The sequence below is a fragment of the Canis aureus genome, chromosome 32 (genome assembly GCF_053574225.1).
Source record: "Canis aureus isolate CA01 chromosome 32, VMU_Caureus_v.1.0, whole genome shotgun sequence".
NCBI classification, from domain to species: domain Eukaryota; kingdom Metazoa; phylum Chordata; class Mammalia; order Carnivora; family Canidae; genus Canis; species Canis aureus.
This window is the reverse complement of record NC_135642.1, coordinates 35,898,526-35,924,733: the sequence shown is the minus strand read 5'-3', so window position 1 is coordinate 35,924,733 and position 26,208 is coordinate 35,898,526. Positions and strand designations below refer to the sequence as shown.

The following is a 26,208-nucleotide window of genomic DNA, read 5'->3' as shown; positions in this document are numbered from 1 at the left end:
TGGGTTCTTGTTTCCAGTGCCTTGCTTCCTTGTGTACTTGATTATTTTTTGTCTGAGTTGTTCATTTTCCTTGGAAAATTTTTTTGGGTAATTCTTTGAAAACTGAGATGAAAAGATCTTTGTTTACTTCTTCCAGGTACCTTAAAGGCATTACTAGTCCAAGACAACTTTATAAGTTCATGGCTACAGTTATTCTGACTGTTCAGGTGATGTGGATTTGGGCCATAAATCCACTTTTCATGAGTAGCTCTTTTTCTCTCTGACCTCCTCAGACCAAGGCAACTTTTCTCACAGTCATTGAATGTGAGAGGAATCAGACCGTTTTTCTTCCAGCTCACACATACACTGAGAGCTTCCCTTTGGAGGATATCCTCTTAGACACCCCATCTTTGCTGCCCTAAGTTTTATATTCTCTCCCCCAAAACCCTTGGCAATGTCAAAACTGACGCTCAAGTTTGGTGGTTGGGCAAATAAAGCACAAGTAGTTGCAGCGTTCTCAGAGCTCCTGCTTTCAATTAGCTTTGACTTTGTATCATCTTTCTATATTGTCAGCTTTTTAATGCCTTTAAGAACATATTTTTCAGGGATCCCTGGGTGGCGCAGCGGTTTGGCGCCTGCCTTTGGCCCAGGGCGCGATCCTGGAGACCCGGGATCGAATCCCACGTCGGGCTCCCGGTGCATAGAGCCTGCTTCTCCCTCTGCCTGTGTCTCTGCCTCTCTCTCTCTCTCTGTGACTATCATAAATAAAAATAAAAATTAAAAAAAAAAAAAAAAAAAAAAAAAAAAAAAAAAAAAAAAAGAACATATTTTTCACTTTTTTCAGCATCTCTGTTTCTACCCTGAGAATTGATCTAAATGATTCAAACTGCCAAATGCTAGAAATAGAGTCTGCTCTATGCTTTCTCCACAACCCTGGATTAGCATGTTTTCTTAATTGGAGAAACCAAAACAGGAAGTAGGACGGTCCAATCCAGTGGGTGGTGGGGGTGATGGGTGATGGCTATTGGGCAAAAAGTCCTGCTGAGGATGGCGGGGGTTCCTGGCACACAAAATGTGAGCCCAAACCATGCACCTGAGTCTGTGTTCTCTAGGGAGGAGAACCTCCTGATTCTCTTAACCTCCCACTGTTTTGCCAAGGTGTTTGGAGGGTTTTAAGCAGAGGATGACACAGTCAGACGTTACTCCAAGAAAAAATGGCTGTACCTTCTGTGTGGAGTTGGAGACAGCACAAATTTAGGTGGAATAGTCCAGAGGCTGTTGCAGTGGTTAGGGTGAGAGATGATGGCAGCTTGGATGGAGCTCAGGGAAGGGGAAGAAGTGGATGATTGACTGATATAAGAGGGTACCATCCATGAACATCATGCTTTTGGCATGGTTGCTCAAATTTCTTGGACTTTTGATACAATGATGATTGTAGCTCTTAAGAGATGCAACTCCGTTTTTTTTTTTAAGATTTATTTATTTATTTTAGAGAGAGAGAAAGAGCACAAATGGAAGGGGCAGGGAGAGAGGAAGAGATAATATCAAGCAGACTCCATGCTGAACGTGGAGCCTGACATAGGGCTTGACCTCATAACCCTGAGATCACAACCTGAGCTGAACCACGAGTCAGTTGCTCAACCGACTGTACCACCCAGGTACCCCAAGAGATGTAGCTCTTCTTAAGTCTCAGTTAACATGAATGGCCCAGCAGCTACTTGATTCCAATGAACCAGTGATGTGACCACACTGAGTTAACTGAGGGATACAATGCTCCTTCCTTGAAAGGGTATGCCAGATGCACCACCACACAAACAGGGGGTGAGGGGTACTGGGGCATCCAAGATGTGCACAGGGCCCTTCTTTATTATGATTCCCTGGCACCCATTCCATCTTGCTTCCTGGCAGAAATGCCCATTCCCAGGTAAAGAGGATTTCAAAGAGAGAGCAAGAGGAGGGGAAATAAAGAATAGAGAGATAGGGGATCCTGGGTGGCTCAGCAGTTTAGCGCCTGCCTTTGGCCCAGGGCATGATCCTGGAATCCCGGGATCGAGACCCACATCAGGCTCCCTGCATGGAGCCTGCTTCTCCCTCTGCCTCTCTCTCTCTCTCTCTCATGAATAAATAAAATACTTTTTAAAAAGAATAGATAATAAAAGTAGGATGAGAGAATTACAAAAAGTCAAAATTAGAATGAGAATCAAAGGATGAAAAAATTTTAAAGCAAATATTAAAAGGAAATAAGGAGTTGAAAGTAGTGTTTATGGATAATACAATCAACTGGACTTTTAAAAGTAAGATACTAGGGGCACCTGGGTGGCTCAGTGGTTGAACATCTGCCTTTGGCTCAGGTCATGATCCCGGGATCCTGGGATCGAGTCCCACAACGGGCTCCCCATGAGGAGCCTGCTTCTCCCTCTGCCTATGTCTCTGCCTCTCTCTGGTCTCTCATGAAAAGGTAAATAAAATCTTTGAAAAAAAAGATATTAGAACCTGGGAAATAAAAAGCTGTGTAAGTGAGAGGGATTCACTTGGAGCAATGGCAAGTGTGGCTCCAACTCAAAAAGTAAAAATGATAATAAAGTAATTATTTAAGTGCAAAAAATGGGAGGGTTGGTAAAAGGAGTTCAAATAGGAATATGAGATGAGAAAAAATGAGGTAGGTGGTAAGAACCTAAAATAAGAGGAAGAAAAAAAGATGATTTAAAGATAAAATCAGGTTCAAAAAGATATATGCACCCCTACGTTTATGGCAGCATTAGCCATACAGCCAGAATGTGGAAGCAGCACAAGTGTCAACTGACTGATGAATGGATAAAGAAGAAGTGGTATATGTATGCAATGGAATATTATTCAGCCATGAAAAATAATGAAATCTTGCCATTTGCATCAACATGGATAGAACTAGAGGGTATTATGCTAAACAGGATAAGTCGGTCAGAGAAAGATAACTACCATACAATTTCACTCATATGTGGAACTTAAGAAACAAAAAAAAAAAAAAGAGAGAGAGAGAGAGAGAAAAGAGACCAAAGATACAGACTCAAAATACAGAGAACAAACTGGTGGTTGCAAGAGGGTAGGTAGGTAGGGGAAGGGTAGATAAAGGGAATTAAGAGTACACTTATCACAATGAGCACTGAGTAATGTACAGAATTGTTGAATCACTATATTGTACACCTGAAACTAATATAACACTGTATGTTAATGATGCTTTAATCTTTTTTTAAAAAAAGAAATTAGGAAACAAAAAGGAAAAATCCAACAAATGTGAGACCTAAGAGCTTCTGGGGAGAATAAGTGGGCCTGGTCCAGAAGGTTCCTACTCTTTCTGCTCTCAACCCCTCCTACTGCAGCAAAAAGAGGGAGTGCATGGTGGAGAGCTTGTTGTGAGCAGGGTAGGAAAGCCCCAGTCTGAGAGTTGAGAGAGCTGGGTCCCAGCTGGGTCTGACTTTCTCTCTGCAGGGCCCAAGCCAAACCCTTTCCAGCCAGACTTCGGGCTCCTCTTCCATACAGAGTAGAGCCAACCAATATGCATGGGGTTCCTTCTGCTCTGATGTCCTGGGGTGGGGAACGGATGCCAGCAGGAAGCAGGAGATAGGATCTTTGTTTTGTGGCTTCTTAGGGGAAGCACTGAATCTGGAGTCTGAAGTCCTGAGTTGGATTCTCAAGGCTCCAGAATGCAGCAGAAAGCAGAAAATGAGAGGTGCTCAGCAGGCAGCCAGCAGAGGAATGTGGCCCCCTGCCCAAGACCATGGCCATCCATGTAGGACACCCCACCCATGGCAAAGTCCATCTGTGTGCTGCAGCATGAGCACCATCCCAGAGCAAGGCTTCTTTAGCTTCTCATTGTCTGTCTCCCTGGGCACTGAGCTCCTTGAAGGCAGGCCCTTATCTTATGCAGTTCTTTATCCCAGCTCCCCACCCAGCACAGACCTTGCTAAGACACTGCTCAGTACCTGTATGAGGGATAAATAAAGCAAAAACCATAACTTACTAGGTGCTCTCACTAATGAATGGGTCCACTGACTCCTCATGACAACCCTATAAAATAAGTAGTAGTATATCTCATTATACAGATGGGGAGACTAAGACTGAGAGCACTAAAATAACTTGCCCAAGGTCACTCAGCTAAGAAGGAACCAACCTAGGTATGCTAGCTCAAAATGGCGAGATTCATCATTCTGCTACCAAGCAAGCGGGAGGGAGCAACTCTGGATCCCACAGCCCAAATGGTATGGGTATGATTTAGAGAGGAGGTTATCTTGAGCCCCACAGAATGAGGCAGCCATAGTATGGCCAGAGCATGGATGAGGCAACCTTACTATATGGTTAAGGGTGGGGACCCAGTTCTCCAAAGTGCTGGCTCATCCCTCTGAGGTCTCCTCTTCATTGGCTCTGAAGCAAATGGAATCTTCTACGAACAGAAGAGAGTAGCCACTTCAGTATAAAACCCAAGGAAGAAACAGCCAAGGGAAACAGCCTTTGTCCCTGGCAAAGGGAGATGGAAATTTCCCTGTGGGGAAGGAGCTTTGAGCCTGGAGGACTGGACAGCCTCCCAAGGGGCCTTGCCCCCTTTCAGTGCATTCTTCTCACCATCTTCCTCCCCAGGTTTTCTGAGACAGTCTCCCCATAGCTCCCACCCCTTTGCGGGCTCTGGGCCCTCAGGATGCGCCCAAGCTTGCTTCTGTGCCCCGTCTCCTCCTCCAGCCTTTTGCTGGGCCTCCAGACCCAAGCACTGTCTGGATCCTTAGGACTCCCTCATTAGGATGGTTAGGATCCCACAGCTTAACCTCAAGTCCTGAGCCAGGGAAGTTAACAGGCAGACCCAGTTCCCTCTGTATTTAAGGCAAACTTCTGGTGGAGGCTGCTGGTTCTGCCTTGTAATTGTCTCCTCATTAACCCATGAGGACACCGCAGCCTCCCTACAAGGATGTGGAGCTAACCCCACCTCTGCACAGGCTCCTACAGATGAACAACTCCACTGCTCCCCTGCACTTCCCTCTCTGCCTCCTCTGATTGTCAAACTTTCCTCCTGGGCTTCCCAGGTGATGAGCTGCAGGTGTCCCTGCTCTAGTTCCTGAGAGGGCCCCTCCCCTCCTCTCCTGCTGAAAGTATTTCTAGTCCTCTCTGCTGTGAAGGTCACTTTGACATGATGAAGGCCTGTGAGGCCAAGCTGGCCCCTGCCTTCAGGAGACACAAGGAAGGAGGACAGATAGCCAAGAGAAGCCAGAAAGAACTCTGGAACAGAGCCTGGTGAGCTATGGAGGCCAAGTACAGGACCTGGTGCCCTGGCCACACACACCGCTGATTTATTCAACAGTTCCTGGGGGGCTGCTCCATGCCGGACACTGGTGGACAGTGGGGAAGAACCAGGTGGATGGGGAACTTCCTCAGAGGAGCATATGGTGCAGTGACAGTCGAGATGCTGAGCACTGGCAAGCTGCATGGTTAGAGCTGGGGCCAAGCTGCTCCTCCTTCCTCCATCTCTGTTCCTCATTTCTAAAACGGGTACACGGCTACCCAACTCCTGGGCAGGTAGGAGGGTCAAATGATATGAAACGCAGAAAGTCTCCCACACGGTGGCTGGTGCAGGTGGCTTCTTCTAAACTGAAGGTTGAGGTTCAAGAACAGGTTGCAAAGAATCTAGTGAGTCATGAACAATTTCTTTTACAAAAGAAATGGAATAAAAATATTACACGCATCATACATACTAAGGGTATCATGTTTGTGAAACTTCCACTTTAGTTATAAGGCTGTGTGTATATACTCTGGGTCGTGTGGGGAAAATGTATTATTTTTCAAAGAAGTTTGAAGGTCACTCACCTAGTGGTTCAGAGCAGGGCTTTCAGGCGACCTGGGTCTAGTTCAGATCCCAGCTCACACTGTGTGATGGGAACACCTCTCGCTCCTCCAACCCTCACCGGAGGCGGCGCACATGAACCAGGTGCTCAGAACAGCACCCAGGACCTCACAGGGCCTCAAAAAGCAGTACCTGGTCTCTGTTAGTATTGTGTATGTATCACAGGTGCTCAAGTAAGGGCTAATTGTCTCTGATTGAAACAAACAGGGAACTAGTATTTTTGTCACTGTTTTTGTCAATAACTTTTTTTTTTTTTTCAAGATTTTGTTTATTCATGAGACAGAGAGAGAGAGAGGCAGAGACACAGGCAGAGGGAGAAGCAGGCTCCATGCAGGGAGCCAGATGTGGGACTTGATCCCGGGTCTCCAGGATCAGGCCCTGGGCTGAAGGCGGGGCTAAGCCACTGAGCCACCCGGACTGCCCTACATTTTTAGTATACCAGGCACCAACCTCATGTCCTCACAGCAGCTCTGTGAGGTGAATTGGCTCCTTATTCCCATTTTACAGCTGAGAAAATGGAGAAGCAGAAGGTTCAGATTTAGTGTGCCTCTGGCAGGCAGACCAACCAAGCTCACCCCGGGTGCTCAACACCACAGGCACTGCCAGCCCTGGTTCCCTGCCTCTGCCTGCCCTAAGCACCCGCCCCGTGGTTCCAGTTTTGAGGCTCAGGAGCCGGCCCTCCCCGCTGGTCCTAGTGCTTGTGGTCTCACTCTGCAGGTGACCGACCTGACCACTTTGCACAGCTGCCTCTTGCTATCACACTCCCACTGTCTCTTCTTAAAACACAAGCCCCTCAGGGTTCCCAGAGGCTGCCTTGAGCATTGGCACCTGCATCTGGGAAGCCAGTCACAGGTGAGCAGGGAGCTGGGGGGAGCCTGGCCTTTGGGGCCGGGGCTGCAGCCTGCTGGCCTCTGCTGTGGTGCCGAGCAGCCAGGAGAATGGAGCTCAGCTTCTGCCTTGGTCCCCGGAACCGAGGAGGAAGCCCCTGAAACGGAAGTCTTCCCCCGATGGAGCCCCAACTCAAGAGCTGACCCCTCCTCGCCCGGAAGTGGTGAGCCAGCACAGCAGCCCACGGGTGGGCCCAAGGTGCCAACGTCGCCGAAGCGGGATTACAGGCAGCATCCCGGCGCGGTGTCAGCCGCCGGCTCTCACCACATCGATCATCCAGTCCTTAAGACATATTAAAATGGATTTAAAAAGACATTTTGCATTTTCTCTCCTTAACACCCACATTATTGCCACACATCGGCTTTTGTTTTAATTAAAATCGGTTTTGAAATCCTCCATGAAACTTCAGTGGGATTGTTAAAGGCGGCAATTTCCTTATCGGCAGTGCGTCCCCACAACATACTGTAATAGTTATTTTGCAACAAAGCACAAGTCTTATTAATTTAGCTCAATCAAATCAGCACCACGTTAATTTATGGGGCTGTAAAAATCTGGCAGCGCTGCTCTAGATCAAGGAACTTAGGGCAGGCAAGACACCAAGTGGGATGTTTATTTTGTACAATGGTCCCTAACTGCATTTCTGTGATTTAAAAGCTTTCCGAGGCGTGCGATGATAATATTACATGCATATAGAATTGTGTGTTTGCTATGCCTCATTACTCCCCACAGAGACCCAAAATCATTTGGTATTCAACTCCTACCTAAAATATTTCCTTTTACATACAAATATTTTTTCTGCTTTAAATGGCTTCTCTATGTTAAATTTTTTTTTTTTTTTCCCAGCGCTGTGGAACAAGATCATTTCCTACGTGGGATTCTATTTTGGTCCAGTATTGATCTTTAGTGGTGGTTATTAAGTAGGTATTCGGCTCTCGCCCCTTCTTTTCCTCTGGTCAATCCCTCCAAGGCGGTTTTGGCGGGGTTAATTTTGCCTTTTTCTGCCTGTTTCTCCCCCACCTTCCAGATTCATGCTTCCGGATTTACTTTTACTAATGTCTTCTTTGGTGACTCAGAATGCTTCTCTCTCACTCATGTCTTAACAACAGAGCTTCACAATGATTACAATGATTTACCAGGAAACGCAGCTTAGCAGCCAGCAGAGGATTTGAAAGTCAGGGTGGGGCGGGGAACTGCAGCAGATGTGAGTCGGAAATCAGGAGATGGAGGCTCAGAGAGAACAAGCAACTGGCCCAAAGTCACACAGCAAGTTAGGAAGTGCACTGGACTCTGGGACTCCACCTGGATCCTCCAAGCACTAATTTTCCATCAGCTGAATAAGGACCATATAAATTGGAGGTCACTTGCGTGAAAGGCTTAGCACAGGGCTTGGCACGGAGTGGGTGCTCTGGGTTCTCCTCATTAACCCATGAGGACACCGCAGCCTCCCTACAAGGATGTGAAGCTGACCCCAACTCTGCACATGCTGTCCTTCCTCAGCAAGGCCGGGTCTGATTTTTCAAGCACCTGACTCTGAATTGCAAAGATGGACTCTGCAGGTGCAAAAAGGAACAACTGACATCTCAAACATTTACACCTGCCATGCTGCTCTCCCTGTACAAAGACACTTCCGTCTACTCCAGGAGGGCATGTGCTTGCTCTGAGGATATAGACTGGGCCCTGAAATACCACGTAAGCATTAACTAATAGGCTCAAGACAACCTGTCTTAGAACAGGCATGAAACCCCATTTAGTGCTGAGATGACAGAGACTAGCTGAGAGTTTTGAGGGCTGCCCATAGACAATCAGTGGCAGAGAGAGATTCCAACCCAAGACCATAGCCAAGGTCAATGCCCTTTCTAGCACCCTGGTTGTGGCTGGCACCCTGGCCAGTCTGCAGGGGCCCACGGAGGCTAAGGTTTGGGGAGGAAGTTCCTGCTGGCAGCATAAGCATCTGCTAATGTGACAGCATTTGAGAGGCCCTGGAAGGCATCCCTTGCTCCCTTCCTGGCTGTAGCTATGCCTTCAAAAGGACTATCCTCTGGGGTAAGTCTTGCCTTTTCCCCACACCTGTGTATTTGTTTTCATTATAGAACCCACACTGTCCAGTTATGTTCCTTCTGTGTCCCATTAGAGAGAATGTGTTTCTAGATAGTCTAGAAACAGGAGAGCTCTCAGTGCCTGGCAAGGAGCTTTGCACTGGAGGTGGAGATTTTGATGTGTGACTCCCAGATGCCATTACATCTTTAGTGACAATGATGTGGCACTCACTACCTCCAAGGCCATTAACATCCACACCATTTTGGGGCAAAGCCCTTGTCAGAAATTCAGCCTTCCTGTGAATTCAGTATTCCAGTATCTTCAGTAAAGCATTATGACTTCATCCTGAATGGCCAGGCATCCTCTCTGACCTGCCAGTGCTGGAAGGTTCCCAAACCACCTAGAGATGAAGGTGTCTCAGCTATGCTGGGTAGCAACTCAATGCCATATAAGTTAGTAGAGGTGGAGAGAGTTGTCTCTAGGGCAAGGAGGGCGGAGGGGCAGAGGTGAAGTTATGGGAGATGAGAAGATGGAAGGGGCATTCAGGCCTAGGCCAGATGTGGAGTGCTGGCTACCGTGTGTGGTCCTGAGGCCTTCTAGGCCCAGAAAAGTCACAGCCACGAAGTTCGGTTCTAGGCAAATGCAGACCCTTTGGCTAAGTTCCAGAAAAAAGACCATTGAAATGGGAGGTGAGCCAAGAGTTGGCTGGATCAAGTTTCAGAAGAGGCTTCGCCACTGAGCAGGGATGTCAAGAGTGGACAGCTCCACCGTCGACTTCATTCAACAAGTACTTTGGGGAACGTGCTATGTGTCCGGCCCTCAGGTGGGCTCAGAAGGGAAGAGGAAACACAAAGCATTCCTGATGCCAACCCTGTCCTCCCAAAGCATGCCGTTGGCCACAAGGGCGCAGGCTCTGGCCCGGCTCTGGGCCGGCGAGAATCAGTCCTCATTTCCTGCTGTGTTTGCCTCCTCCTTACTTTGGGAGCTGGGCTCCGTAGAGAAAATGAAAATGTTTGCAGAGGAGGCTGCTCTTTGGACCTCCTAGCTCAGCCTCTGCAAACAAATGCTAAGCCTGTGGGTACAAGGCCAGGACCCACAGTTGAACCAGTCTGAGAGGCATCAGTAGCCACAAAAAAAGAGGTGGCAAGCAACTTGGTTGCTTTCAAAATGGCTTCTCTCTTTCAAAAGGCCACAGAGGGATCACAGACTGCCTTTGTAGGAATTTGAAGAAGGCAACCTCTTAGGGCAGACCCCCCACACACCCCTACACAGGACCTCGGACTGGCACATGGATCCCAGGATGGACCTCTGTTTTTACAGCTCCCTGGGCTGGGCACACTTGTGCAATGAAAAACTTGTATAACTGTAGGTGGGGGCTTTGCTCCAGACCCCGACTGCATGATCAAAGCCACCAGGGCCTTTTCAGTTACGAATTATGAGAGGGTGCAGGCTGAGGCTCCCTCTACACATCTGGATCACCCCAGAGCTAAACCAGAACTCCCCGCAAAAGATGAGGAAAGCTGTGCTCTAACACCCTGCCCCTCCTGCCCCCATAACCAGCTCGCTTAGGGCACCAGCGTCATACCCATGACCTCCTCCATCACCGCCTCCTTCCTTTTCACAGGAGGGACAGGTGGACGTGGCAGGGGGAGGGGGAAGCCCCCGCCCCGAAACTGCTTCTCCGCAGCCAGTGCCAGGCCTTCCTCTCTCCTCCCGGTTCTTTGAGAAGACTTTCTAAAGAAGAGGAACCTTCCGTGGTAGCAGATGGCGGATAAGTAGGAATGGTAAATAGTTTTAATTACTGCATAATGTAAGTGAGACAATAAAGGGGAGACAGTGGAAGCAAGCTGCTGCCGCCGAGGCCCTGAAACTGTTGCAGGGCCCAATTTGTCTGGCATGTGCTGTTCGCAGTCTTGGGAGGGCTTTAAAGAGAACGCTGAAAATATTAATTGCCCGCCTCACTGGCCCATCCATCTTCACAACCGAGTAACACGCTTTTTTAATTTCAGGGGAATCGTTTTCAAATGGGAATCATGCAAATGAGTATTTTAGCTATTCATTTGTTTTACTGCGAGCGCTTTGTGAGCAAATGGCCTACAGCTTGCAATGAATTAAAAGACACGGGCACTGGAGACCGATTTTTAATACAAAGTCTTGACTCGGAGACGACCCCGACCAGCAGCACAGAAAATGTTGGCATAGCAACTTTGGGCATTTTCATGCAAATTGGCTTCTATATAGATGATACGAATGCAATGTTTTCCTTCAACTAATCATCATAAAATTAGTTTCACTATATTTAAATGCCTCCACTTAATGCATTATATCCATATGCATGAAATTGCCTTCGCTAATGCAGTACATAAAATGCCAAAGATACAATGAATAGCCAAATTGCAAGCAGTTATGTTATCTCCCATAAAAACGGCTCCCCTCCCCCCTTCTTTTTTGTGAGTGTGGGTGTTATTGAATGTGTGGGCGCCAAAGGCATCTATCACAAATTGCTATTAACACACAGACACACACACACACACACACACACCCCAAAGTCCTCTTCAGTTAAGTAACGTTAAGGTTGTAACCCAATCTAACGAAAGCCAGATGGAGCCGGGGCTGGGTGGGTTGTGCTCACCTGGGCTGGCCGCCCTCCCTTACACAGTCTGCAGCCAGAGGAGATGGCCGAGGGAAGAGCGTGGCTCTGCCTTGGGGTTGGCTCCAGCGGGGGTAGTTTCATGCGGCACCCCGTCACCCACTGAAAGAGAGAGGGAGAGAGAGGGGTCTGAGCTAATTGGAGACCAAAAGGCCAACCGGAAATAATCAAAGGTGGAGCCAATGTGGGTGAGAACCAGCCCCCGGAAGACGAGCCCCAGCAGCCTGGAGAGATGAGAACTCTAGCAGAATATGGTCAAAGTCAATAACTGAGGAAGAGCCGGAGAGGAAGGGAGGGACACCCATGTTCTGGGTGCTGGGCTTGAAACCCTACGTCTTCCATGTCATGTCATCTTTACAACAGGGGGAAGTCAACATGATCGTCGTTGGTCTTATGGACTCTGAAATGAGTCTGAAAGAAATTGAGGAACGCATCCAAAGTCACATGAACAGTAGGTAGCAGAGGGAGGATTTAAACCCAGGACTCTCCCCACAAAGCCCCACTTTCTCTGTGCCAAGTTGCCCCCTGCAGGTGGCACCGAGTAATGGTGGGAATGGGTTCCATCACACTTTTTGCTCTAAGAGGAGCTGTCCTCTCTCCAAGCAAGCTAGCAGCTGTGAGGGTGGAAGGAGACAATGATTGGGGGGAGGGGAGGGCTTTCAACATTTAAGCTTGACTCTCTTTGAGTATCTGATGAGTCTTCAGTATGGATCCCAAGTCCCCCCAGGGTTCAAAGATTCTTTTTACGTGAACAGATTGCTGTGCTCCTCAACTTACTATCTGGGCCTCTACCTCCTCCAATCCCACCAAGGGGGTCAGGGTCTTTCTCTGCCCCAGCCTTGATGGGTTTGAAATTTAGCTTAAATATATGGATGCTATTCATGTTTGGGGTAGGCGTTATGAGAGAGAGAAGCAAGAGGTGAAACTTGAAAAATACAATCCCTTCTTTTCCACCTGGAGATGGCATTTCATCTCAGGAGGCCTCCGATTCTCACTGCTCAGGGCACTCTGTGTTGCGCTGAAGCAGCGGTGATATTTCCTCATAAGAATGCATGAGGTCACTATGGAAACAGTGTGGTGGTTTCCCAAAAAATTAAAAATAGAATGACCATATGATCTGGCACTTTTACTTCTGGGTGTATACCTAAAAGCAGGGACTCAAACAGATGTTTGCACAGCCATGTTCACGGCAGCATTACTCACAACAGACACAAGATGGAAGCAACCCAAACGTTCATGAAGGGATAAATGGAAAAGCAAAATGTGGTATGTACATACAATGGAATATTATTCAGTCTTACAAAGGGAGGAAAGTCTGACATGTGCCACAAGGGGACACACCTTGAAGAGATAAATGCTAAGTGAGATGAATTAGTCACAAAAAGACACTGTATGATTCCACTGACATGAGGTACCTAAAATTGTCAAATTCACAGAGACCGAAATTACAGTGGTGGTTGCCAGGGGATGGAAGAAGGGAGGACAGGGTGTTAGTGTTTAAGAGTGACTGTGGAGTTTGGGAAGATGAGAAGAGTTCTGTGGATGGATGGTGGTATATTTGCACACTTAAAAGTGGTTAAGGTAGTAAAACCTGTATTCTGCGTATTTTGCCACAATAATTAAAAAAAAAAAAAATGAAGTAGGAAGGCATCTGCCCCCCAAGACCCCAAGCATGCCACAGCATTCAGGAGCCAAACGCTCTGGGCAGCTTGATGAAGAGGTGAGAACAGCTCCTCCTGATTGCTCAGGACAGCCCACCTCTCTCGAAGCACTTCTGTGTTCAATACAGGCCTGTTGAATTAAATGAAGTGGTAAAGTCAGGGAGACCCTTATGAGCGACAGGATTAGCTGGGGTGGAAGCCATAGCTCAGCAATCCCTCCACTCTCATTAAGTTGCTCCATTTTCGTTTCCTTCCTGTCCCTTCTCCCCTTTGTCTTCTGTCTTGTGTGGACAACCCCCTCCGGACATCCCCAACACACAAATACTGCTATTACATTTCCTTCCACTGGCCTGTTTGGTTCTTGTGTCCCCTCCACAAGTGTTTTTCTCAACACCTGAAATTGTTCCTGGCTGCCGTGACTTTACAAACTCTAAATGGAACTGGCATACTCTTTTGCAAATTGAATGATTTATGCGATGCATTGTTATCCTTATCAATGCCTGTCCTTTTAACACTGGTCCTGTGGTTCTACTAGTAGCCACCAGGTGGCACGATTGGGAAAACCGGACCACTATTGATAATGGCAAATACCACCTCCCGTGGCTGTAGCGAGATTTGCAGGGATGGTGCCTAGATGGCGATTCACCAAACTATCTGTATTAAAAAGCCAGCCCTTTCAATGACTGTAAGTATAAGGGCTCTGAAAATGCCCCACAGCTCCAGCTCCTTTTCTCTCTCATATCTTAGCTCCCAGAAGAACCAGGACTGTGTCAAGGTCTTTGGTACAACCTGCCTCTAGTGTAGGACTACACGTTTCAGCCCTCGTAATACTGGGTGGACCATTCTCTTGAGATGAAAGGTTCCATCTCATTCTGTTTCTACTAGGTTTTCCAGATTCAATTTTTACATTGTTTGCTCCTGGAAAACCTCTTGTGGCTTTGTTCCTAGCACATCTTCCCTAATGTGCCTTCCTGTGCTAGTTTCTTCCATATGCCCATGGGAGGGGGGAGGGGGACGCGGTAAGCTAGATCTCCCTGCTGCAATGGAATCACTTCATCCTGGACCTGCAAAGTTGTTGCCTCCCTTCGTAGAACCTTCTTTTGTGACTAGCAGTATTCTCCTAGTTTATAAGCAGTTAAGAACCAAAGAAATGATGACTACTAGGAATTAGTGAAGATTCAGCAGGAAAAGGCAGATGCTCAGCTCACCTGGGCTCCCTCTGATGGGATGCTTTTAGACATGCTGCATTTTGGTTTCTGCCTAGCATTTTGTAAGTCTCTGTTGTTGGACTTGTGAACAAAATGGAGAGATGGGGCAAGATGAGAGCTTAGAGATGCAGTTTCACAGCTGGTTAATCCACCCCACACAAACAATATGGGGCAATCAACTGGAAGAAGGTCACTGGTGAAATGGCATAAGGCCTATTCTTATCTCAGTTCTATTCTACATTTTACTTCCTTGAATGAAGACTCTCAAAGCAGACTTTCTTCATTTCCAGGCATTGCAGAAACACTTGAGTGATAAAATAGAGACTGGAAAAGTACTTAGTAGGCTACGCGCGCACACACACACACACACACACACACACAATGCAATAAAGTCAAGTTTAATAGACAAAAAAAAATGTAGGGTCACCTTGCTGGCTCTGTTAATTATCTGACTCTTGATTTTGGCTCAGGTCGTGATCTTAGGGTCCTACAGGGATGGAACTTCAAGGCAGGCTCTGCACTCTGAAAGGAGTCTGCTTGAGAATTCTTTCTCGCCCTCTGCCTCTGCCCCTTCCCCTGCTCGTGCACTCATGCTCTCTATAAAATAAATAAATCTTTAAAAAGCAAAAGTACTTTCCCATTTGAGTTCAAACAGTCAATTGGTTGAGGATAGGATGGGGGATACTGGAGCAGGTTCCTGTTTAAAATCCTTGGGGTTTTAGTAAGCCATAAACTGACTCCTTAAGATGGGGTAATGGTTGCTAAAAAAGAACTAGCGTAAGCTGAGATGGTATTAATTCAAGTGTGTAGTAAAAAGGTGGTGCTGGTGTTAGGGTCACTAAGGATGCTGAGATGAGGGACCAAATCGGTCAGAATGATGTAGTCATTTGTTGTGAGTATTGCTTGAGCCACAGAAGGAAACAGAAAGGTCTTTGAGGGAAGGGACCACATCCTATTGTGTACATTCCCAATATGTACTATAGCACCTGGTGGAAGAGAAGGTGCTGGTTGTGTGTGTCAAAAGAATGAATATGTGAATGACTGGAGGGTTCAGGAGTCTTTCTCTGAAGATTGGAAAGGTTTTCACAGGAGAGAGGGAACCAGGGCCCAACTGTGATAGGGGCCATGGGTGTCTTTAGTGCTCTGAACTCCCTTTCCTATAGGTGACAGTCCATTCCCAGGATTCCAATCATAAGTGATTTGCATATCCTCTAGTGGAAGGAAACATCTATTCCTGGGTCCAAATCCTTTCCCTACTACTAGTGTGAGCCTAGGCAAATTAACATCTCTGTACCTCATTCCCTAAATGCCAAACAGAAGCAAAGTATTGCCTCCTTCATAGGTTTGTTATGAGGATTACAATAAACAGCCTATGCAAGGAAACTGGCACATAATAAGGGCTCCAAAAAAATTGTGTAGAATGAATGAATTTTCCCTGAACATGTCTCATGCACCCACTAATTTCTCACTGATAACAAATATCCTTCTGGTTACTAAATTCTGTTCTCCAGGTGCAGAGCCTCCTTTCTTCCAGGAAACCTCCTGACATCACCCAACCATGATTTTCCTTGTCTCTTCTGGTTCCCCATCCTGTTTCCTGATTTCCCCAGGGAATCACCTGTAGGGACAGGCATCTGCATGGATGGGCATCTCCAGAGACAGCCATTTGGGTCTGATCAGCATCACAGAACTGGGAGCTGGACCAGGCAAGGCAGTGGGCAGTTGGGAACAGCAGCCTCACAGGAGACTCTGGAGACCCGAACTCTAGCCCTGGCTGCTAGGAAAGTGGGCATTTCCAGGCCTCAAGGAAGGTTCTCCAGACTGTCCCTCACACTCGGTGGTTCTCTGTAATATTCTGGTTCCATCGGATTCTCAGTAACTACAAGATGAAGACGGCTCCTTGGCAGGAGAGGGTATGATGAGGCCGTCATTTTTTCCTTCCAAAGAAAACTCAGGGACTTGGAGACAATGACACGCTGCCCCCTCCCATCATATTTGTCTCAGTATTTCCTTAACTGTTGAGGAGATCTGGTTCTTTAACTCGTTCAGGATGCACTGATGGCCGTGTGAGAAAGATGCCCTCTGAGGCTCCTTGAACCTCTTGCTGTTTTTTTTTTTCAGAAGTAGAAGAGCCCTAGTCCCCAGCCGGGGGTCTCTAACCCTTGCGGGGACCTGAGAAGAAGCTCCTTTTCCTCTCTGGGCCTCATTTTCTTCATCTATAGAATGAAAGGATGTGGGTAGAGGAGCTCTAAGGTCCCTACCAGCAACAATGGCACAATTATTTATCTTAGTGTTGCCATATCCCCCATAATTGAGGTTAAAATATCAAAACAAGATCTGGGGTTAGTAAACAATGCTTATTAAATGGAACCCTTCAACAATTATTCTTCCAATCTTAATCAAGAGACCCAAATAATCTGGCTTCTCAATTTGCAATTTCCTTGAAATCCTGCTGTTGATTAGTTCGGGTAGCCAGTTAATGGAGTCTGGCACACCAAACCCATTCATTTTGTTTTCTTAGAGGCAGGCTCCCATCTTGGAAATCAGGACCAGGAGGTAATGGCTTTTGATGTATTGTCAACAGGAGAGTCAGGAGTTCTCACACAGTGTCATCACTGCCTGGGATCCCATAAGGACAATGACAATGGAGAATGAGGATGAAGAAGGATGGGGCAGAGGGTGCCCAGCCATCATGAGGCATGTGCAGAGTGAATGTCTGGTGAGACAGACAGACAGAGCCCATAGGCAAGCCAGTTAAGATCTGGGGTGTCCAGTGGTGCCCATCGCAGGAGAGCAGAGGGGTCAGTAAGAGGAATTCACAATTAGGTACAAAGGGCCAGAACTAGAGAGGAAGTGGAAATCCTAATTCCAGGGACCAAGTTAACTTGCTGCCATAGAAAGCTGGCCAATGTCAGAGGCAAGAGCAAAGGCTCAGGACCCAGCTGGCTCAGAGTATGTCCCTTCATTCAACAATACTTATTGAGGACCTTCTATATGCCACATACTGTTCGAGACACCATGGATACAGCCATGAAAGGAGACAAAAGAGCCTTACCCGCCCTCCACCCCCATGGAACTAATTCCTATGGAGGAGGCAAATAACAAATAATCACATCACAGGTAGAGATCAACAAGAACCATTAAAAAGCAACACAGAGGAAAGGAATGGAGAATGATGGGTGATCAGGGAAGACTTCCCTGAGGAGATGATAGGGAGCAAAGACTTGAACAAAGCAGGGAGTGAGCCACGTGAATAGTCACTTTCACCAAAAGCTGCTCTTGAAACCATGGGTGACAGGGCTGCTGGGATAGCATTCAAGCTGTGAGTGCTGCAGAAAATCCAGCTAATCATGACTTGAGCAGACAGCATTAATTTAACTCACTGAATAACGGATGGGGTTGGCAGCCCAGGGCTGGAAGGGAGGGTTCAAGGGGCCTTGGGGCCCAGGCTCCTCTTCTCTTTCTGCTTCACCATCCTTAGCATGTGGCTTCTGTCCTTAAACTCTTCTGTCCTTAAACTCTTGAGGCAGCTGCTCACTTCCAGGCACAAAGTGCAAGTTCAAGACATGACGGGGGAAGAGGAACAGGCAAAAAGATCCCAGAGGACATCAGCTGATTCTGTCCCCATTAGCCCCAGCCAACGACTTCTGCTGTGTCCTAATGGCCAGACCTGGGTCACATGGCCACCTCTGCACCAGTCACTGGGAGGGAGAAGGAGGTTATATGTGGGACCCAGGCCCACCCACCAGCACATCCAACCTGGGTCACTTTCTTAGGGCCTCCCTTCGTGGAAGACAGCTCTATGATGGCTTTTACCTTGAGTCACGGGAAAAGCTCATCTCTCCTCTGTAGGGAATCAGAGCTAGCTCTGCCACAAACTTGCTGTGTGACCTTGGGCCAGTTGCTTCTAGTCTCTGGGTCTTGCTGGAGCAATCACCAGACTGCTCTCTGCTCTCTAAAGCTCCAAGTGCCATTCTCATCTCTGTCACCATAAATTCTATCCTATAGAGCCCCTAAAAACCCAGCAGAGTCCTACAGGGCACACAGAATGATCATTTTACCAAAGGAGACACAAATTCTAAGAGCAAATCCAGCTGGCAGGGCCAGGACAACCGTTAGGTGAGTGAGACACTTGCCTACATAGGCATACAAGGAGGTGCCAAAAATTGAAGTCACCAAGATATGTAACACTTTAAAGCAACACTTTAAAAATCCAATTTAATACAAAAAAAATCCATGTTGAACAAAATATAAAATTTTTAAATAAAGACAAGATCAATATTACTGATTTTTCCTTTTGCTTCAGACTCTGGCTTGGCTCAGCATGGCATGGCCTCATTTACTGAACCTGTTTTATTAAAAATGCTGAAATTTTGTTTATCATCAACTTTCTTGCATTAATTTTGGTTTTCAGAGATCCAGTCTGTTCAACTATTATTTGATGTCTTAGCATTTTGCCACCCCTTAAATTTTGCACCCAACACAAATCCCTCACCTGCCTCTCACCCTGCTCTGCCAGCCTTAGGGAGCCTGAAAGGAGCCTGTTGCTGGACAGAGGCCAGTCTGCCCAGCCAGGCGTTTACCCTGTCTGGGGACTTGAGGGTCACACAGTGGACATGTGCAATTTTTAGCGGTTTGCCATGAGGGTGTTTGGATTAAAGGCTCTGGTATTTCTTTAATAAGAAAAGCAGGCTGTAGCCATTAAAAATTTAGTCCTACAAATAGCTCCTAGGAGCTCCTCTCTGAGGTGCTGTATTTATTTAATCATAGTAAATTTGGGCCAAATCCTCTCCTGGGGCTTCCAGCACCTGCCTCTATATCCCTGGGGAATGTGTCAGTAGGACCACGCTATTTGCACAAAATCCCTCTGCCTGTGGCTCCCCTGGCCCGCTGGCTCACAGGGAGATAAAACACCTTAGCCTCATTACTCAGATGGCTAATTGCAAACTGATTTAATTAAAGTATACAGATATTTCCCCAAGTTAGTTACATTTCATATCACTCCATTAGGAGTAATTGGCTGGGATGAGAAGCTGTAGAAAGGGAGGCTGGCCAGGTGGGTGGGGAGCAGGGAGCCCCCTGGTCTGTGGAAGGCTTGCTGCCTCTGGGGGTGGTTCCAAGGCGTTCCTGGAGGCACAGGACCACTGAGCAGCCTACGGGGGACGTCCCTGGGTCACCTTAACCACAGGCACCAGATTGCTCACAGCCTGGGTCAGGAACCTGGGTTTCACGCCCATTCCATACTTAAATGAGTTCACACCTGGCCTCAGCTTCTCCCCCTGTAAAATGGGAGTAATAGTGATGCCTACCTGAAATGGTTGGTACCCGATTAAATGGAACAAGCTTGGAAAGCCTTTAGCGTAGTACCTTCACACAGTTAAGGCTTAATAAATAATATCATTATTACTTGGGGCCAGGTGTGTGGTTACGGAGTGAAGCAGTATGGACAAGAGAAGAAGCATCTCCCTCAGAGTCAGAAACCTTGGGGTCTGGTCTCAGGTACGCCCCTAATTTCCTGTGCAATCATGAGCAAGTTGCTTCTTTCCCTGGGTCTCAGTTTACTCTTCTGGCCAATTAAGGAAAGGAGGCAGAGACTGATGTTCACGTACGCTATGTCCATTCTGCCCTTCTTCCTTACTGGCACAGCCCTGATTGGGGCAGCAATGACTGGCTACAACATCCATGTTTCCCAACCTCCCTTATAGACAGGGCTGGTCTGTGAATTCCCATCAATGAAGTGAAAGACAAAATTGTTCCCTTCTTGGGTGGGGTTCCGAGGAATTCACCTTTAAAAGGGGCCAACTCAGCTGCCCAGCTCCCCTTCCACCCCCCTCCTCCCTTCTTTCTCCCACCTAGAATATGATCCTGATGGTTGGAGCTCCAGCAGCTATCTTGTGACCAAGAGGTAGCCTTGAGGGTGGAAGCCACTTGGCCAAGAAGAAGATAGAAGATGCCAGAGATTCTAATAACATCTGACAGATGTTGCCCCAGTCATGACCACCCTGGATTTCATAGTACCTAAGAGAAAAAAAGGATCTGATGTTTTGAGCTTTGTTTTGTTTTTGTCTTTGTTAAGCCTTAGCTTTTTTGGGTCTTGATGACTTGCTGCTAAATGCTATCCCTAACTGATACAGGGTTTCCTGCTCTATCCAAATATTACAGCTTGATCTCTGAGCTAATCAGAACTGTCTGCCTGTCCTCTTTATGCACCAGGAGGGATCTATCAGCCCCACCCCAACTCCAAACCCAATCTGCTCACCCACTTTAGGATCCTCATTACAGAGCCAAGATTCCCATATTCCTAGCCTATAAATCTCAGACTTTGAAGAGATAACAAGTAGCCTCTCCTCACAGAGAGATTAGGTTCCCAATCTACATATTTTCAAGCACCTCTACAGCCAGTCCATTTGCTCACTGCCATAGCAGGAGTGGATAGCCTGGGGACAGCTGACAGCTCTGGTGTACTGGAAACTGCAAGGATTCACTGCTGAAATAACTGGTTTTAACCCCTTTTCTGTCCCTTACTGACTGTGTGACTACTGAGACTGAATGTGTTCCCCCCTCACCCCCGCTCCAAATTCATATTTTGAAACCTAATGCCCCATGTATGGAGATTAGGAGGTGGAGACTTTGGAAGGTTATTAGGTCATGAGGGTCCTCACAAATAGGATCAGTGCCCTCACAGCTCCCTTGCAGCCTCTGCCTTATGAGGTTATAGTGAGAAGACAGCCACCTATGAAGAAGCAGTTCTCACTAGACACTGAATCTATCAGGGCCTTGAGCTTGGACTTTTCAGCCTCCAAACTGAAAAGAAATGAATTTCTGGGGTACCTGGGTGGCTCAGTGGTTGAGCAACTGCCTTTGCCTCAGGTTGTGATCCTGGGGTCCTGGGATCGAGTCTCATATCAGGAGAGAGCCTGCTTCTCCCTCTGCCTATGTCTCTGCCTCTCTTTGTGTGTCTCTCATTAATAAATAAATAAAATCTTTTTTTAAAAAAAGAAATGAATTTCTGTTGTTTCTAAGCTATACAGCTGAGAGAGTTCTGTTAGAGCAGTACAGCAGCCCAAATGGAATAATAAGACAGTGACCTTTGGAAAGTCTCTAAGTCTTTCTGGACCTTGCCTTTCTCCTCTATAAGGTGGGCATAATAGTAGTGTGCCATTCCATTGGGGATGGGATGAAGAAATAAAACGTGTGAGAGAGGCACAGTACACTCATTAGGACTTATTACGGTCAGAGACCATTTTTTGAACCAACCCACAAGTCTTTCCTGAGCCAACCCTGTAGGCATGGTGAGAGGAATCCCCAAAAAGTACAAGCCACTGTCTTCCATTTTACAGAAGAGAAATACAGAAGTTCAGAGAGGTTAAGTAACTTGTGTAAAGCCACACAGGTAAGAGTAGAGGTGCTAGGATTTAAGTCCAGCTGTCTGAGTCCAAAAACTTCCAGTCTCCCTACACAGAGATGAAGAGCTGTGGCCAAATCCAGCCACACCTGATTTTAAAAATAAAGTCTTCTTGGACCACAGACACACTCATTTGTGTACGTCTTGTCTCTGGCTGGTTTTACACTAAAGGGGCAGAGTTAAATAGTTGCAGTAGAGATTGTATGACTCACAAAACTCAGAATATTTCCTACCTGGGCCTTTTCGGAGTTCTCTGAATGCTAATCTATAGTGTCCTATTTGCCCATCGTCTGGCCAGTAGTGAACACCTCTTCTGTGCCTGATACTGCAGGCACTGGTGATGGAGACATGAGTCCCGTTACTTCCCAGGTTACCAGTGAGGCTGGCCCCATTTCGCAGGTGAGACCTTCCCCAGGTCCCCAACAGATTTGTGGCAGAAATGGACCAAAATCCTATCTGGTACCTCATTCTGTCCCCAGGCCCCATCAGGACACAACCAGGAAAAAGGGATGAAGAATGTAGAGGGAATCCGTCTCCCTCTCCTGGTGTCTCTTTCCATCCCCTCTACCAATTCCCACTTGTCAGAAAGTCAGGGCAAGTTGCACCCCCTTTCCGGCCCCTCCTCCATCCACAGAAGTCACCTCCACTGGACAAGCAGGCTCTGTGCTGGCCCTGTGCTCTGCAAGGACACCTAATCCACCAGCCCCTGCCCTCCCTCTGCCTCCCAACCTACTGCCCCTTCCAGATAGGGTCAGAGTTCCAGGCTGTCCACCTAGCTCACCACACAAACCCCCAGAGCCCCTCCTGGCCCCTCTGCCCCCACCCACCTCACTTACTTAAGGCTGAATTCTATATCTGGAAGTTCATTAATTTTTTTTGTGGGTGCCAAAATGCGGATCATTTGTGCTTATCCTCAACTAAATAAGTCAGGTCATAAGAGGTAATGCCATGGGTAGTGGAATGTAAACAAACACATTCTACCTCAATAAACATGCTAATTTCCAGCTATAATATTCACAAGTAAAAGATCCATCACGCCGACCCTATTTGGCAAAGGCAGCGGGCCTCATCCGTCAACGGGGGAGGCTCCCGCCAGTTCTCTGCGGGAGGGAAATAGTACAACTTAACTTGCTTGATGACGCCCTCGGGGGGAAACATGAGCCTCATAAATGAGTCTGGAAATGTGATAAAAGGATAATCTTGCATAAATGAGCCTATATCATCATTACCTGCGCCGACCAAGGCCGGGCACAGGCTTTGAGTGATGGAGTCACATTTCATATAAATTAAGGCCAAGGAGTGGGTGCACCGGGCCAGCGGGGGCTCTCTGTTCTTGCCGTATCCCATTGTCCACCCTCGCCCGAGGCTGCCACACGGGATGCATGGAGGGCCAAGCGTGTTGTGGGAGTGGTAGTTTCAGTGCTGGCTGGGGCTGGGGTGTTGGGGTGTTGGGGCGGGAAGAGCAAGGACTACCCAGGCCCCACCTGAACATGAGTATACCCTTTGGCAAGTGGTGATGTCACAGTGGGTCTGGGGCCTTCCTCCCACCTCACAGAAAACATTAAGGAATCTATTATTTTATTCGCTCAATTTAGTGGACAGCTATTAAAGGCCAAGGCACTGAGACAGGCACTTGGAAAATCAAAAAAAAAAAAAAAAAAAGATGAAGCCCTTGCTTGTAAGGATTGGCCGTGGGCTTAGTGAGGTAAAGCAAGTCCTTGGTCAAGCATGGAGGGTGCTCAGAGGATGGAAGGACCCCAGGGCCAGGGTGAGGCAGGGAAGGTCAGGCCCACTGTGCTTAAGGGATGGTGGGACACTCTCAGTGAGTGGCAAAGAGCCAGGGCCGTCCCCTCCTTGCTGCCCCTCCCCAGGGCCCTCAGGGACACTGGCCCTGTTCCGCCCACTGTAGGCGCGCAGCCTCTGCTGAGCTCCTCTGTTCAGCCTCTGAGGCCTTTTAGCAAAAGACAGGAAGATGGGGGACTAATGTGCAGAACACATGTGCCATCTTGGAAAAGGTCTGGTAAAGATCTTGATGCCCCTTCCTGATCCTCCCTTGCCCTCTCCCCCTGGGATGTTGTAGGTGCCCCACCCAGGTCCCCTACACACGCACCTGAGGCTCCCACCCCCTGCTGCTGGGGGTGTTGGCAGCCACCGCTCACAGCCACCCTCTTCCACAGAGAATCGTCTTTGGCCAAGGAGGAGCCACCTCACCTGGGAGGCTATTCCTGAGGCTCCAGGGTACAGAGGCTGGTCCCCTTGATGGACACCCTTGTCGGAGCTCATGCTCTGAGGTTTCGTTCCCACTCTGACGGATCAGGCTGAGGCTGGGCTCCAGCAGAGATTCCATCCTTGCTGCCCCATCCTGCTTCCCTCACGCCCTTCTCCCAAGAACGTGCTCCTAGTCCCTGATGAACTACTTACATCCAAATCTCTTTCTCAGCCTCTGCTTTTAGGGAGCCCAAGCTAGGAGCTCCATCTTCCCTCAGAGGCAGACCTGAAAGCAGCCCACCACAAGGCAGTGAAGGAGGGGCAGTGCTCCGGTTAGGACTAATGTGCTGGGGGGCTCAGAGAGAGAGAAGCTAACTATGCCTCAGGAGGTCAGGGAGGGTACCTCAGAGAAGGGGTGCCCACCTTCCTTGGCTTGGTCCTGCGTTCTCCAGGTGGGTGAGGTGGGAAGGGGGTTCTAGGCAGAGGGAACAGCGTGCCCTTTCATTTCCAAAGCACTTTCAGGTATCACTTCACAGCAAATAGGGGCAAGCCTGTGACATGGGAAGGCCTGTTTAGAAGCCCCTAGAACCACCATCGGTGGGGGGGAGCGGTGGCCAGGCCCCGTAAATGCTTATTGCAGGAATGGGTGCATATGTATAAGCGAGTGAGTAAAATCATTCTGAGTATTCCTCCAGTGGACAGTGTTCCCTCCATCCTGTCATTCTCGCTGTGGTGACTGTGCCCTCACGAGACCAGAAAATCCTTTACAACAGGGGCTGGGGCTGCGCATCAAGAGTGTCTCCATGAGACCTAGCTCCTAGCTCTGCTTTTTGCAGAGTTGATGCTCAGCAAATATATATCCCATGTCTTTGAAGTGTTGACCTGAGAGGAGAAGGGGATCATAAAGAGCAGAGGGTATTTAGATGTATAAAGACATTCATTCATTCATTTACTAAACAACTTTGTGATGAGATAGTAAAATTAGTGAATCAGAAATAGGGAAGGGGGCGGCGCCTGGGTGGCTCAGTTAAGTGGTTAAGTGTCTACCTTTGGCTCAGGTCATGATCCCAGGATCCCGGGATTGAGCCTCACATCAGGTTCCCTGCTCAGTGGGGAGGCCTGCTTCTTCTCCCTCTGCCTCTCCCCCATGATGGTGCTCTCTCTCTTACTCTCGCTCTCTCTCAAATAAATCAATAAAATGTTTAAAAGAAAAAAGAAATAGGTTTAGAGGGGAAATTATTGTATACCTAGAGTATGCAGAAATTGTACCAGGTACTTTCACATACTGCACTCAAATTTCCCGATAACCTGGAATTATTACTGCCATTTTACAGATGATGAAACCAAGTGGGAGCAGATGTGCAACGGACATTTAGCTCTACCTAGGTCCAGAGCCTGTGGTCTTTCCCTCCTCTCTCCCTCCCTTCATCCTCATGGATGAAAATCAAAAGTTACAGAGGTCTGCAATGGGTTAACCAGATCTTTTCTGGAGGCGGAAGATCTAGAAGACCTCTGGGTGTCTCTTTCAGCAGAGAATCATTCGATTCAGGCCACCTGGGTCCACGCAGACCTGATGGGCAGCAGATCCCCCCGCCCCCGCCACACCTCCCAGGCCAAGGCCAGCTCTCCTGAGGTGCATCCAAACACCTGTAACAGAGAGAAAGTCATGCTTCCAGGGTTTGTAGGATTCAGAACCGGCTTTAGGGTTAATTTTTCTCTGAAGGAAAAAAGAAAGGTATAAACACTGTTGGAAAACTGAGCTGACAAGCTCAGGGGAAACCCGAACCACAGAAGTCTTAGTCAAAAGCGCTGGCTGAGAAATTGCTGGCCCCTGCCAAGCCCAGGGAAGGGAAGCTTGCACATTCCCGGGCTGCGTGTTTCAAATACTTTCCGCGGTTTCACCAGTGGAGGGCCAGGAGAGAGGAATCTGTCATTACCAACTTGGGTCTGCAGAACAGCTTGGCTGGCAGGGAGCAGTGAAATCGCAGGAGGCAGGAGGCGGAAAACCTGACTCATGAGCTTCAGGGACAGGGGAATGTGCAGGAGGGAGGGGGCTGGAGGCAACGGACCGCAGACCCGAAGGGCAGGCGCGGATCCTTTGACTCATAATGCATTCTTGCGGGCTAACCACCGTGACTGCCCCTTCCCTGTGGGGTGAGAGCCTCATGCACCCTCCCAAATGTTCGATCAGCGCAAACATTTGTTGAGCACCTACTAGGTGCCAGGCCTCATGCTGAATATCCAACAGGACAACCCGTGGAAGTTAGCAGAGAGGGCACAATAGGCCTGCTTTTCAAACGAGGACTCTG

At 48.0% G+C, this 26,208-nt stretch overlaps 1 long non-coding RNA gene across 4 annotated transcripts in view; it reads right to left on the bottom strand.

Moving 5' to 3' along the window:
* Positions 1–803: 803 nt before the first annotated feature.
* LOC144303425 (uncharacterized) overlaps positions 804–26,208 on the bottom strand; it is a 51,188-nt gene continuing 25,783 nt past the window's right edge. For 2 of the 4 annotated variants that reach the window (XR_013370483.1, XR_013370484.1), the window contains one exon: positions 10,501–11,519. This is a non-coding gene — a long non-coding RNA (uncharacterized LOC144303425). Of the gene's footprint in view, positions 5,590–6,125; positions 7,013–10,500; positions 11,520–26,208 lie in introns of those variants that run through there. The other 2 variants (XR_013370486.1, XR_013370485.1) reach the window with 2 other exon arrangements.